Consider the following 14,211-nt stretch of genomic DNA (forward strand, 5'->3'; position numbering starts at 1 on the left):
AATGAGGGAAACCACAGAGCCTATGGTCCTTTGGGTTTGGCTTACTTCACTTTATATGATTTTTTCCAAGTCTTTCTATTTCCTTACAAATGGGGCAATATCATTCTTTCTGATAGCTGCATAGAATTCCATTGTGTATAAATACCATACCTTCTTAATCTGTTCATCTACTGAGGAACATCTGGGTTGGTTCCATATCTGGCAAATAATGCTGCAATAAACATGGTTGTGCTAGTAGCCTTAATATGTCCTTGTTTCTGGACATTTGGGTAAATGCCCAGGAGTGGGATTGCTGGGTCATAAGGGAGGTCTATGTTTAATCTTTTGAGGAACCCTTATCCTGCTTTCCAGAGTGGTTGAACAAGTTTGCACTCCACCAACAAAGTAGCAACATTCCCTTCTGGTCACATCCCCACCAGCATCTGTTGTTATTAGATTTCTTGATAATGGCCATTTTAACTGGAGTGAGGTGGTATCTCAAAGTTTTGTTGTTGTTGTTGTTTTTATTGGTTATGGGGCTTGAACTCTGGACCTGGGTGCTGTCCCTGAGCTCTTCAGCTCAAGGCTACCACCTTACCCCTTGAGCCACAGCACCACTTTCAATTTTCTATTGTTTAATTGGAGATGAGTTTCATGGTCTTTAGTGCCTGGGCTGGCTTTGAACCACGATCCTCAGATCTCAGCCTCTGAGTAGATAGGATTACAGACTCAGATCTCAGTCTCTGAGTAGATAGGATTATAGACGTGGGCCACCAAGTTTTTCAAAATTGATGTAACATTCCATACTCATCTTACATTTACTGAGAACAAGTTTATAAATTGTTCCACTTCCTCACCAGCAACTGGTCTTGTCAGTCTTTCCAGCTTTACATATTTTAATGGATCCTTGATAAGCTATTTCTTTATTACATGTTTACTCCCAGATTGATGGGTTCCCATGGTAAATCATGCTGCGTAGTAAAAGCAAGAGCAGAAAGAGGACAACCACTTAGCAGACTCTCATAGTTCAGATAAAAGATGACAGTAGACTAAAGTAGGGAAGGCTGTGGAGATAGAGAAAAGAGGATAGGTTGGAGAATTATTGGGTAGCTAATGGATTTAGAATAATGGACTAGACCCAAGGGTTAAGAAAACCCCTGGGATTACACAACAGAGGAGCTGGGTCTGAGATGCAGGCCTACCTAATGCCAGAGAATTCTTCCACTGCTGCTTTCTCTGCTTCTCAGATGCCATGTCACACATAGAACTGGCAACTGCTGGGTTTCATACCTTTAGTTTCTGATAGTGCAGCCATTTGTATCCTTGTGTGTTTATACATTTTTTTTAGCAGAAGAGAGAAGGAAATATCATTGCTGAGGATTTCTTTCATAATATAATATGTGGTACTATTAATGGCATTATTAATAGTATCCGTTATGTGTGCCATCTCTTTCCAATGTCAATTCTAGAGAAGAGAAAAATTAGAAATAATAACTAAGAATAATTTTACCCAAAGCCATAACGTAGGTAAAAGGCTTGAGATGAGTGGATTTTGTAGTTCATGCTCACTGAAACCCTGTGATTTTCTGCATTTCACAGATAAGGAAATGAAGACATAGAAAGATTAAGTAACTTGCCCAAGGTCACACAGCTGGTCTGAAGTGATGTTTCTTATGCTGTGGAATTTTTCTTCCAAAGCAGTCAATTATAAAGAGGGTTAGGATATGCTGGGATAGGATGTGGGTTGGGGGGAGAAAGGGAGATAAAGAGACCCTGCAGTGAACCCGAACCCAACACAGCCTTAGGGACTAGGAGTTTCTTTGAACATTTTACAAATAGCCTTAAATTTCCATTTTATTCCAATAGATTAATTGTATTATAGAGTTTTATGATATTTCCATGCATGTAATATACTTTAATCAAATTCACTCCTATTACTTTCTTAATTCCTTCCCTTTTTTAACAATGCTTGGAAGACTCTGTCTCTTTCTCCCTCCCTCCCTCCCTCTCACATACCCCCCCCCCCCACACCAGATATACAAATGTACATTGTACATCTTACCAAATTCTTGCACGGGTTGCATTCTTCCTCCCCCACCCACATAATCCCTACTTGGTTTTCTGATATATCCATTCTCAAAGTTATTTCTCACTAAGGCGCTCATGACTCACATCTGTAATCCTAGCTACTCAGGAGGCTGAAATCTGAGGATCGTAGTTCAAAGCCAGCCTAGAAGGGAAAGTCTGTGAGACATTTATCTCCAATTAACCACCAGAAAACCAGAAGTGGCACTGTAGCTCAAAGTGGTACAGTAATAGCCTTGAGCATAGACAGCTCAGGAACAGCACCCAGATCACCACTGACTGCCTCCTCCCTCCACACAAAAAAGGCATTATTTGAATAGCCTAGGAGGAGACAAAAGGACAACCCCTAATCATACCATTTGTGTGCACTCATCTGTAAGACATCGCAATAGGAAGACACACAGTGTCTATCTGGGGATAGGACTGCAGCCCAGGAGGACCTTTCTAGCTCTATAACCTCACATAAATTCCTTAGTCATGCCAAGTCTCAGTTTTCCCAATCTGTTAAATGAGAAAAGCTCAGCTGGGTTTTATAGGGAGAAATGTGGCAGAATGTAAGGACAAGGAATTGAATGTATTACTAAGAACTCCCTTTGGGGGGAGTTTTCCTTATCTATGTACAAGAGCTGAGCTTCCCAAGAACTCAAAGGCTATCAGCCCCCTCTCCAGAGTTTTGTAATAGCACTAGAGTGACTAATGTCACCTGGGATATTACCAGGGTAGGAAATTAGGTAAGCATATGGTATCACACCACTAGCTCATCTCCCATTCATTTCCCTAGAGGGTTTCTTTATCTTTTCATTGTTTCCCAATGAGTGCCCTTCTCCCTAATAAATCCTGTGATTACTTCATGTACTGTGAGAAGTTTCCAGATGAGATTCACATCTGAGTTGGGAGACTCAGTAGAAAACACAGCCCTCCCTGGCATCGCTGGCTGTATGGTCCAGTCCATTGAGGGTCTGATGAGAAGAAAAGGTAAAGGAAGAAAGATTTCCCCTTCCCTCCTTGCTCCTTGAGGTAAGACAGTGATGTGCACTCAGGCTAGAATTTACAGTACAAACTACCCTGGTGCTATGGTTTAAACATTTATATTCCCTTCAAAATTCACAGTGACTATCAGTCCCCCATGTTAAGAAGTGCAGCCTTAGGATGTCTTTTGACTGAGGACTCTGAAGAAAAGATTTGAAGTCTAAGAAGTGGCTGGAGAGAACCAGCAAGGCTCCTTTGCTCTTCTGTCCCTTTTATCATGAGAGGACATACCTTCAAGGTGCCATCTTGAAAACAAAGATGGATCCTTACCAGACACTGAATGTGTTTGTTCCTTGCTTTTGGATTTCCCTGCTCCAGAGCTGTGAAGAAATACATTTCCATTGTTTATAAAGTGTTTTTGTTATAGCAGCACAAATGGACTAGACCACCTGGTTGTCTAACCTTGAGGATCTGAATTATACCACTGGCTTTTCTAGACCACCAACTTCCAGAAAAGATTTTGGAACTTTTCAGCCCATGTATCCCATGAGCCAATCAAGACCGTAATGCAAATCTATTTCAGTCTCTCTATCATGACTTCTGTATCTGTTTCTTATGGGCTCTGTTTCTTTGGAGAACCTAGACAAACACAAGCCCTAAATCCTACACACTTCCTTCAATCACATTTTTCTGTGAACTTCTATTTATACTGGTGAATGTAATTCTGCCTTTTCCTTTTCCAGCCTCTTGTCAATTTTGTTCACAGTTAGCTCATGTGCCAAGCTGGTTAATATTGAATAGATTTATTATAAAGCTATATAATGAGTTCATATAAATAGCATTTATATTAAAAATTGCCAACTTGTTGTTCTCTCATTTAAATTTTCTTGGATTATTGTTCTGCTCTTGATAGGAAATTGTGAATTCTTTCCTTTACCTTGTAAGGAATCTAACTAAAGACATAGGAAATAAAGATTCAGTGTTTCATCATGACAATTTTCATGTCTTCCACTATTTACGAGAATCAAATCTTCTTTTAAGAAAAAGCAACTATGATTCTACTTAATCACATGATTAAACCTTTTAATGTTTTTGACAATTTCCCCAAATCAAATTTTAAATGAAGTCTTGACCTCAAACTGACTTTGATATCAAAAGAGCTCTGGAAAATCTCAAAGGATTTTTCCTGTTACCTTGCCAAAAGAGAGATGTTAAACTAATAAGACTCATCTGATTATTCTAAAGCACAGGAAGCACTGTCAAATAGGAAGAGACACTTAGCCTGAATGTATTTCAAAAATTATATAAAGTTCTTAGAAGTTTCTCAATGTCCTTTCTATCCTGGCATATGCCTTGCTATACTGCTATCTAATTTCATATAGAGCTTCTTAAATACGTTGTATGTCACAGAGAAGACTAAATTCCTTTGTCCATTTTGTTATAATGAACTCTTACCAAGACCTTTAATCATGCACTTTAAGACTTTTTACCATTCACAGACAGTTATTGTTTTACTCAGCTACTCTCCTGAGTGCTCTTGCAATCAGCCACAAGCCAAACTGATTCATTTTCCACAAAAGGAAACCACAGAAGGGAGATGACAGGCACTCCGAAATACAGGCAACTGATGACATGGCCTACGTAAGTGCAAGATCCAGTCAGGGTACTGTGGAAGAATTTCTAGAACTGATGGAGAAGCTGATGTCTCTATAAAACTGCTAAGCCAAAATCAAGCAGAACAAGAAGTAATTTCATAGACTAAATGAACCACTGGAGAATGATTATAATGTTACAGTTGTTTGTTCGGAACATTCTTGGTTTATAATGTTATTCTTTGTAAATGTAAGAAACTCTTGTATCTTTCTTTTTTTTCTTTTTTTGCCAGTCCTGGGCTTGAGTTCAGGGCCTGAGCACTGTCCTTGGGCTTTCTCAAGGCTAGAGCTCTACCACTTGAGCCACAGCATTACTTTGAGCTTTTTCTATGTAGAACCTGGGTCTTCGTGCATGCTAGGCAAGCACTCTACCTGTAGGCCAAACTCCCGGTCTTCTTGTCTCTTTCTTCCTCTAACTTGGGGCAATTTAAGTTGATTATATTTATGTAAAGAGAAATTAAACATTTAGCTTCCCTACACACACTAGTTCCTTCCGGTATTCAAGGACTCTGTTGAGCATTCTTTCTTGGTAATGTAATTATCTGTACAAATTCAGTAAGAATCTGTTCTCTTCCTAGCAGAATATCATTGGAAACATTTTTTATATTATCAACGCTTTGACTAGATCATTGTATCTGAGAATGATGTGCATCTAGGCCAATATGACCAGGAATTAGGTTTGGATTTGTGGAGCCAAAGGTATAAAGTCCCCCCAAAAACAAATTTTCCTGGTACTTGGGTTACAGGGCTCTCAGCCTTCCAGGTGAAGTCACAAGGGTCACTTCCTGACAGTCCCAAAAACTTTAGAAGATATTTAGAAATTTACTTGTAGCCCTAGCTACATGTATGTCATCTGCCTGGTTCTAATTGTAGGATATTTTGAAGACCTCTAGAAAAGAATTCACCTAAATCTACAGGTACACGTTAATTTAAGGGAAACTACCTAGACTTACAAGGCTTTTTAACATAGACAGGAAAAAAAGGAAAATAATAAGAAGTCAACACTGAGGTTCCTTATAAAAATTCCAGTAAAGTAAACTTAAAATGCAAATGGTCAGACCAAAAGTAGTGAGGCTAAGTTTATTTTATAAGCAAGAGTAATCTTACTTGGCCTTTGATCAAAATGGGAGCATGTATAGAAACAAATTGTATGCCTAATTAAAGCTATTGGACAGATTCTAGTTCTATTTGCTGCCTATGAGCTAATTCTGAGTCTGTAAACCAGATCTTGAAATCTTACATTTACAAGGTTTTTCATGGCTCATGTTTTCCATTACCGAAGCCTAAAACTGTCCTTTATCCTGGAAACCTTTGTAACTAAAATGGGACAATTTCATGGAACCTTAAAGGATGCATCCAAATGGTTTGGACTCATCAGAAAGATCCCCATAGATCTTCTCCAAAAAATAGCCAAGACTCATCCTACCAATTAAGGTATATACCATACTCATCCTACCAATTAAGGTACATGGATCCAATGTGTAGAAATCATCACGGCTGTACTTTGAACTATAGTATGTTCCCGCCAGGAATACATTTCACTTTGATTTCCATAGAAATGTCCTTCATGAACTGCAGAATCACTTGCCCCACAGAAAGGCCTAACTTCAATGAGTACAGTGGTGCCATTCACACCCACACCACTGCCGATTGAAGACACAACTGTGTGATTGAATTGGGTTGACTGTTCCCCAGATGGACTGTTGACATGGGATGGGGAGCAGATAGTCACTTGGTTCCTTATCTATATACATCTAGGGAAGAGTCCTGGGAGAAAAGTGACAAGATCCAGAATATACCACTGAAAGCATTTCCTTAATTCCTTTATCTGGCTAAGAGCAGAGCTTCTGGAAGGAATTCAAGTCATAAAATCTCCCCTGGCAATTTTGCAACTGGGGAAGATGGACCCCTATCACCACAAAAGAAGTTGACACTGAGAGAAGAAATCACCTAATCAGACATCATCATAAACTATCATCTATCCTATGCATGTTTTCAGAAAAGGAGTCTATTTATTTTCTCTAAAAGTCACTTGACTGCCTGTAAATATGCCTCTTATCACCCAATTATGACAGTGTATAGCCTCACCTCCTGTGTCCTTAGGTTACATTAGTCTATGAACTTCTATATACATATGTGAACAGAAATTTTTACGGTTTTATTATTATTTTTGTCAGTCGTGGGACCTGAACTCTGGGCCTAGGCATTGTCCCTGAGTTCTTCAGCTCAAGGCTACTGCCCTACCCCCTTGAGCTACAACACCACTTCCAGTTTTCTGGTAATTAATTGAAGATAAGATCTCTCGGTCTTTTATGCCCGGGCTGGCTTTGCACCGTGATCCTCAGATCTCAGTCTCCTGAGTAGCTAGGATTACAGACGTGAGCCACCGCACCTGGCCCTTATTTTATTATCTTTAGGTAGTTGTACAGGGGTTCAGCATGTTACAGTGCAATACATCTTGATCAATGTCACCCTTTCCGTCATTCTCCATCATCTCTCCCAATCCAACCCGTGCCCTAGCTTTCTTAGCTCCACTTCTCATATATATTATATATTACATATATTCTTCTACTTCTCTCTTTGTTCATCCAACACCCTCCCTTTAACTTACTCTCCCCCCCTTGGTACTTCAAGTTGAAGCTTCCTGGTAATCATCCTGTTCAGAATGAACAGGAATCATGCAATGTGTCTTTGAACATCTAAGGTACTGAATATAAAAAGATAGAGGAAAAGGTTTTCCCCTTCCAGAATAAATGAAGCTGGGTCTGCCTGAGAGATGGTATTTAATTGCCAACCCTCTGTATTATAATAGTTCTGTGTCCAATGGGCAAAGCCCAGGGGTACAAAAGCTAGAAAGTCCACTAAGTAATCTGGAGTAAAATATCCTTTCCATTTGACTTTGGCTTGTAGAGAGTTCATATATGCTTCATCCCTCACTGGTTTCTAGGGAGTATAGGCCCAGATGTAATAACAGGGTTGTTGTTTTTTATTGGCCCTAACTAAACAAGCTTTGAACAACCACTTACTCTGACATTTAATTGGGCTCTTAAGAATGGTTCAGATTCTTTAAATAGTCTCAGAGAACATTTTAACATTTGCTTCAAGAGCTTGAAAAGCTTTGCCTGAAACAATCTAATACAGCTTCTTTCAGCTACCACTGGAAGACAGGACCTTGTCAAAGACCTTAGTGGGGTGCAGTCAGGTAAATGAATAACATGGAGCCTGCTCTAGGACAAATACTGTCCCAGAGTGTTCAAATAATAGAAAGTAGGAAAGGAGGGGTAGAAGGAAGGGGGGGTGCAGAATGTAAACCAAGCAGACCAATCAAATGCAATATTGGTTTGAATCTTAATTCCAATAGGCCAAGCATTAAAGAAATTTCTTTTGAGGAGCTGAAGATCTGCATTAGTGGGAGAGCATCCATGCAGTCCAGGGTGTAGCTCAGTGGTAGAGTGCTTGCCTAGCAGGGGCAAAGCCAAGGATTCAATCCCAAACACCTTACGAAACCAAAATAAACACATAAGTAAAAAAGTATCAATAAAAATGTATGCACAAAAGGTTAAAAATGTTATAAAATAGCTATGACACTGAAATTAGAATTTATTGAAAATTTTAGGAGGATGAACATATGTAATATAAATATATGAATAAATATAAATATTACATTTAAATTCTATATGTAGATATAAACAGTAATATCTACATATAACTATAAAATTTTAAAGTCTCAAAAGTTAACAATAATTTTCTCTAGTGAAAAAAATCATTGATTTATTATTTATATTTTAGTTTTCTCTACTGTAGAAAAGCTTAAATAAGAATATGTGTTTGTTTTCAGATAAATCCAAAATAGGTTAAGTTTATTTTTTTGTTTTGTTTTGTTTTTGTTACCAGTACTGGGCATTGAACTTAGGACCTTGCACGCTTCATTCAGCTTTTTCTGTTCATATCTGGCACTCTACCACTTGAGCCACACTTCCACTTTCAGCTTCTTGCAGGTTGACTGGGGATTAGAGTCTCTAGAATGCATCTGCCCCAGCTGACTCAGATCTCAGCCTCCTGAATAGCTAGGATTATCAGCATGAACCATCAGCACCCAGCTACAAGAATGGTTTAGGTTTGTTTGTTTTAATGTTAAATATCATTTTACAAACTCAGAAAACATCATTATTTGCTTGAGTCTTTTCCACTGGCAACATAGCCAAAGTAAAGCAAATTAATTTGAAGTCTCCAACTTGGATTTTTAGATATGACATACCAAGAAGTTACTATTCCCCAGATTGAGACTCAGAGCACTACACTGATTCCTCAACAGTCCAATCCCTACTCTCCACTTAGAAGTAACCACTATTTTCACATGCATGAATATCAACAAGTTTGTAATGTTAAGGATATATAAATAAAGTATATAAAAATCATTATATAAATGCAGTGTGCACCTCTTTGTGCTTGGATTTTGTGAAATAGTCTGTAATTCATTTCTTTTCCTGTATGCTCTAATGGTTAACTTTTTTGTGTGTGTGAGCTGTACAGAGTTTCACTATACAAATATAGTAGCTTATATATCTATTACTTTGATGCTGGGGGCATCTGACTTTTTTCAAGTTTTTGACCATTAGACATAATTCTGTTTTTGTTGTTTTTTCCTTTTTTGGTACTGGGGATGGAACCTAGGACACTGCACTTGCTAGGCAAGTGCTTTGCCACCGAGTTACAGCCCAGCCCTATTTCTTTCATAAATACTTTTGTATAAGTCTTTTTGTGGACATACACTCTCATTCCTCTGAGTCTTACACCTTATAATTTCATTATTAGATATTTAAGTAACTGTATTATAGTTGCCAGGTAGCTTCCTAAAGTAGTTGAGTTATTTCATATCACTACTAACAAGACTCTCAGTTGTTCTATAGTCTTACTAATTCATAGTATTAATGGTCTTTTAAACTTCAGCCTAAGTAAGTTTTTACAGGTATTTTCCAAATGCTTAGCAGACTGGGACTCATAATTTTCGAAATAGGCTAGGCCTCTTTTAATAGCAAATGACATCAATTCAGGTCAAATAAGTGTCAGAAAAAACAAGAAGTGTGGTTATAACCAAGAGAAAACCAGAGAGATAAGTTGGTATTTCTCAATTTTGCATGTCATGGAACACACAGGAAAATATTGTATATCAGAGCATGAAGGGGTCATCTGAAATTGAGTTAACTATGGTTACATTTGAAGGCAGGCTGATTGCCCTAGCTCAGCCTGACTACCAGACTGAAGGAACCAATATGGAACGATAATTACAACCCTGCTGTCTTTGGTGTCCTAGTTGGAAATTTCTGAGTTAGGTAAACAAATGTATAATAAGGAGTTGCTATGGGAACACTGGTCTCAAACTCTTAGACTTCAGACTGTGAGAAAATACATTTCTGTTGTTTGGGCCACCCAGTCTGTCACGCTTTGTAGTGGCAGGTCAAGCAAATCAATACAGGGGCTTATAAACAACACAAGGACAAAATGCAGGTGGTAAGCCCAAGTCCATGTCCGTCCTGTCATTACTATTCTGTTATGGTGTTTTCCTTAACAAGCTTCTCTAGGACAGGGTGCTGTGGGCCAAGTCAACTAGCTTCAGGGTGGGTCCAGATTAGTATAAGCACATTAGTGATGCCTAACCTCTGTAATTTTTTTTTTTAAGAAATAGATTCATGATCTCATCTGGGCCAGTCAGGATTGGAAAAAAATATTTGCTAGAGGCTTTTTGAAAGAAAATGTCTTGCTTTTCTGAGAAAATCTCTTAGAAAGAATCTTTGTTCTTTCTATAGGAGGTAGAAGAGGAAGATGTTAGCTCTTGGATCTGCAACCATCTGTGATCATGATTGAGATAATTTTACTGTGAAATGGTCTTGCAGAAGGCAGATCTAAAGAAAAGAAGAAATTACTTGGGGTCATTATTGAGCTCGGTATTAAACTTAGATGTCTTTGCAATTATATGGGGGCAATTGTCCATTTTTAAATCTGTTACTGTAACTGAAAACTCCTAGTGTAATGGTTATAAAGCCAATGTTGTTAGTCTGCTAACCATTTATGTATTTCAATGTATATTACATGCAATGTGATTTCCAAAAGTACACATAGCACAAATGGGAATCAGGAAAAAAATGCTTTTAACATCCCAGACCTTTATTTTCCCAGAGGCAACCACTGATGCTATTCATTATTGATTTCTCCAGAAATAAAATTATGAAAATATAAATGAGTCAAAACAGAGATATAAAATCTTTTAAGAAATATAAGAAGTAGCATATAAAAGTCAATATTTTTAAGAAGAGTGTTCTTTTGCAATTTCAGAAAAATAGCAAAAAGCAATCAATAGCATCAAGGCCCAAAGAATTTCTAAAATTTTTATAATCAAAACAGTTTTTTTTAAAAAAGCATAACAAACAAAGAAAAAAAAACATTAAGAGGAAATCCCTATCAGGAGACCATTTCTAGAAATCCAACTGTAAACCCTGCAATCATAATGGTTACTATACAGAGAGTGCTATGCACCAGTCTCCGAACTAAGCATATTACCTATAATCTCTCATTTAATCCACACAACAATTGTATGGAGAAGAATGGACAAATATCTCCATTTTGCATATAAGAAAACAAAGACATCAATAGCTTAAATAATGCTGGACACTGGTGGCTCATGCCTATAAACCTAGCTATTCAGGAGTCTGAGATTTGAGGATCACAGTTCCAAGCCAGCCTGGGCAGAAAAGTCCCCAAGAGACTCTTATCTCCAATTAACCACTCAAAAACCAGAAGTGGCACTGTGGCTCAAGTAGTAGAGTACTGGCCTTGAGCAAAAGAGCTCAGAGAGAGACCCTAGGCCCTGAGATTAAATTCTACAACCAACAACAACAACAACAACAACAACAAAAGTAATGGAAGTAACTATTTGTACCATGAGAAAAGGCTAAATGAAGCCTGAGTCCTGCTTATCTAATTCAAGGATCCAGTCTAAGTACGTAGCACACATAATTCTAACCCTCAAACCAGGTAGGGCTAAAAATAGATGAAGAAATTAATACACAAATTAAGTAGTGCAGGGGAAGTTCCCATGGCTAGTGATTATATGGAAAGTTGAACTGAAAGGCAAAAGACAGTAAGTCTTTGAGATTTATAGGCAGAATGATAGACATATAGTAAGAACCATCAAAGCTAGTACTCAAAAAGAATTACAATTATTACTTCATAAACAACGAAGGCCCAAAAGTTTAGATTTTGCTACTGACAAGGAACAGCCATGACACAAGCCTTCTCTCAACTGGAACTTTTTGCTATTAATATACAGCACTGTTTTTGATGAGCTACATGTACAAAATGGCTGCTAAATAGTTTTGATTTGGGAACTTCTTTGTATCTTCAAGGAACAGTTAATTGGAGATAAGTCTCATAAATATTCTGCCTGGGCTGACTTTGAACCATGATACTCAGATCTCAGCTTCCTCAGTAGCTAGATAAACAAGCATGAAGCACTGGTGCCAGCTTATAGTTCAACTTTTAATAATGGCTGCTTATTCCAGCTTATACTTTACAGTTGGCTCTCATTAGCTCAGCATTGTGTTAAATCCAAATCAAATCATTGTGGAGAATTCTTTCATCACAATGACAAGAAATGTTAGGTGATAAAAACAAGACAAATACCACCCCTTTACCCCTATCTCCACACTCTGGTCTGTTAATTGATTAGCCAGTGGATATGGAAATATGTGGTTTAGGAAGTAAAATGTACTCATGGGTGCAAAGCAGGAGCTGAGGTCTTGTGTGCTGTACCCAGACTGTGCCTTGTCCATCTTTGATCTCCAGGAGACACTGAGTTTATACCAATTTAAGGTGCGTCCTCAAAGCACACCTTAAATTGGTATAGTCACTCACTGCTTCGTATTGACATCTGATCCAGGCATCTCCATAGAAAGAAATCAGGACACTTAGGAAGGCTAGATTTTTAAAAAAGAAATTGAAGGCACAATCCCATAGAAATATATGGAAGTACTACTCCTGTGGAACACAACCCATTGACAGGATAAATCATCTCTGGGAATATTATTAATCAGAGTTAGTAAACATCTTAGATCTGTTTAGGGCTGACTCTCACAGGACAGCTCTGCACACCATCTGCTCTGACTCCCAGGGTCATTCTCTACAAATAGCAAAACAGTAATGCTAAATGGTTGCAGCAGGAAATGTCTTGAACTATGCCCAAGATTCCAGTCTTCTGATTTCAAACTCTTTCTATCATCCTACAAATGACAAGTTTTTACTTGGAAAGTGTCCACATTCCCATAAGTCACAGTGAAAGAGCCAACAGTCACCACAAGAAAAAGCACCAGCGTAATAAAATGTGTTCTGATTTAGGTATTTACTTTCAAAGGTACTGATTCATCTAAATTATTTTGCATTAGTTAGACCTATTATTGCCCCAAAAGGTGTACCTAAACTTGACTCCATATTTTGGCTAATAAAGGCAGTAGATTCAACATTCTTAGGTGTGGATAATATGGTGGCTCAACATTTTGGTTCTAGAGCCAAGATGCCTAGATTCAAAGCCCACCTTTGCCATTGTTAGCGGTTGATGTTGGGCAAGTTTACAACTTCTCTATGGCTTAGTTTCTTCACCTGTAAAACAAGAATACTAAGTAGTGTTCAACTTATAAGACTGTTTAAGTAAGGTATAAGTGATATAAATGAACAATGCCTCGAATGATGCTTGGCAAGTCATAAACTCTTAATAGATGATAATGTTTAATATGAGAGAGCTGATGTCATTTCACACCTGATAGAAAGATTAGATAACTTGATTATTAGGCTTTGGAGCCATAATCCAGAAAAATCTTCTTACCTAGATGTTACACCAGGAAGCTGCCATTGTTTAGCCTTTTGGTTCCTAAATCATGTGGCTATCATTGGTTCATTAACCTTCCTTGATGGTCCAAGTTCCCTTGCTGGGTATGACTGGTGCCTAATACCAGCACCACTCTCACCCCCTTTTGCTGTATGAGTAGAGCTGACTCTACATTAGATCCTGACTGTCTAATATATTCGCCTACCTCAAACTCTTGGCTACCTGGTTAGATAAAAGTCTTATCACATGAACCAGTATGGACTCATGAAGAGCTGTGAATTCCAGGTCTGTAACAGGAAATACTACAAGGTCCCCTTTACTGTCTCCCTACTTCCTTGAATAATATGGAGTAAGACTTACAATTGCAGTAACTGCTTTGCTGTCATAAGAGTCCAGTTGGGCCCTATTATAGGGTGGGTGTATGCCCTAGAGGTAAGCAAAATAAGAAGTCAACAGTAGTGAAAGCAGATGCAAGAAATGGAGATCACCATGTTGGTGAGCTGCCACAAAAGGCCTCATCTGAGGGCTGCTCCTACGCTACACCATCCACTTATGAAAGCCAAAAGCTTCCACTCACTGTTGAGATCTGCATTTTCAGTTACTCAGTGTTTACATAAGGAGTTTTTAGGCTGGACTAGTTCCATTATC

The 14,211-nt window shown here is 38.2% G+C and overlaps 1 protein-coding gene and 1 pseudogene across 6 annotated transcripts in view; both read right to left on the reverse strand.

The window, feature by feature from the left end:
• Prr5l (proline rich 5 like) overlaps positions 1–14,211 on the reverse strand; it is a 141,399-nt gene that overhangs the window by 111,670 nt on the left and 15,518 nt on the right. The gene's annotated exons all lie outside the window — the stretch shown is intronic.
• Positions 1–14,211, reverse strand: part of LOC150052965 (spermine synthase pseudogene) — a 35,684-nt pseudogene that overhangs the window by 5,931 nt on the left and 15,542 nt on the right. Inside the window, exons 2-3 of one of the 5 annotated variants that reach the window (XR_016538045.1) lie at positions 1,182–1,444; positions 837–950 (exon numbers count right to left, since the gene is read on the reverse strand). The exons of 3 other annotated variants lie outside the window; for them this stretch is intronic. The product of XR_016538045.1 is annotated as a spermine synthase pseudogene, transcript variant X2 (transcript). Of the gene's footprint in view, positions 1–836; positions 1,044–1,181; positions 1,445–14,211 lie in introns of all 5 variants that reach the window. One more of the 5 variants, XR_016538044.1, reaches the window with a different exon arrangement.

The sequence above is a fragment of the Megascapheus bottae genome, chromosome 16 (assembly GCF_031878675.1).
Source record: "Megascapheus bottae isolate mThoBot1 chromosome 16, mThoBot2.hap1, whole genome shotgun sequence".
Classification (NCBI taxonomy): Eukaryota; Metazoa; Chordata; class Mammalia; order Rodentia; family Geomyidae; genus Megascapheus; species Megascapheus bottae.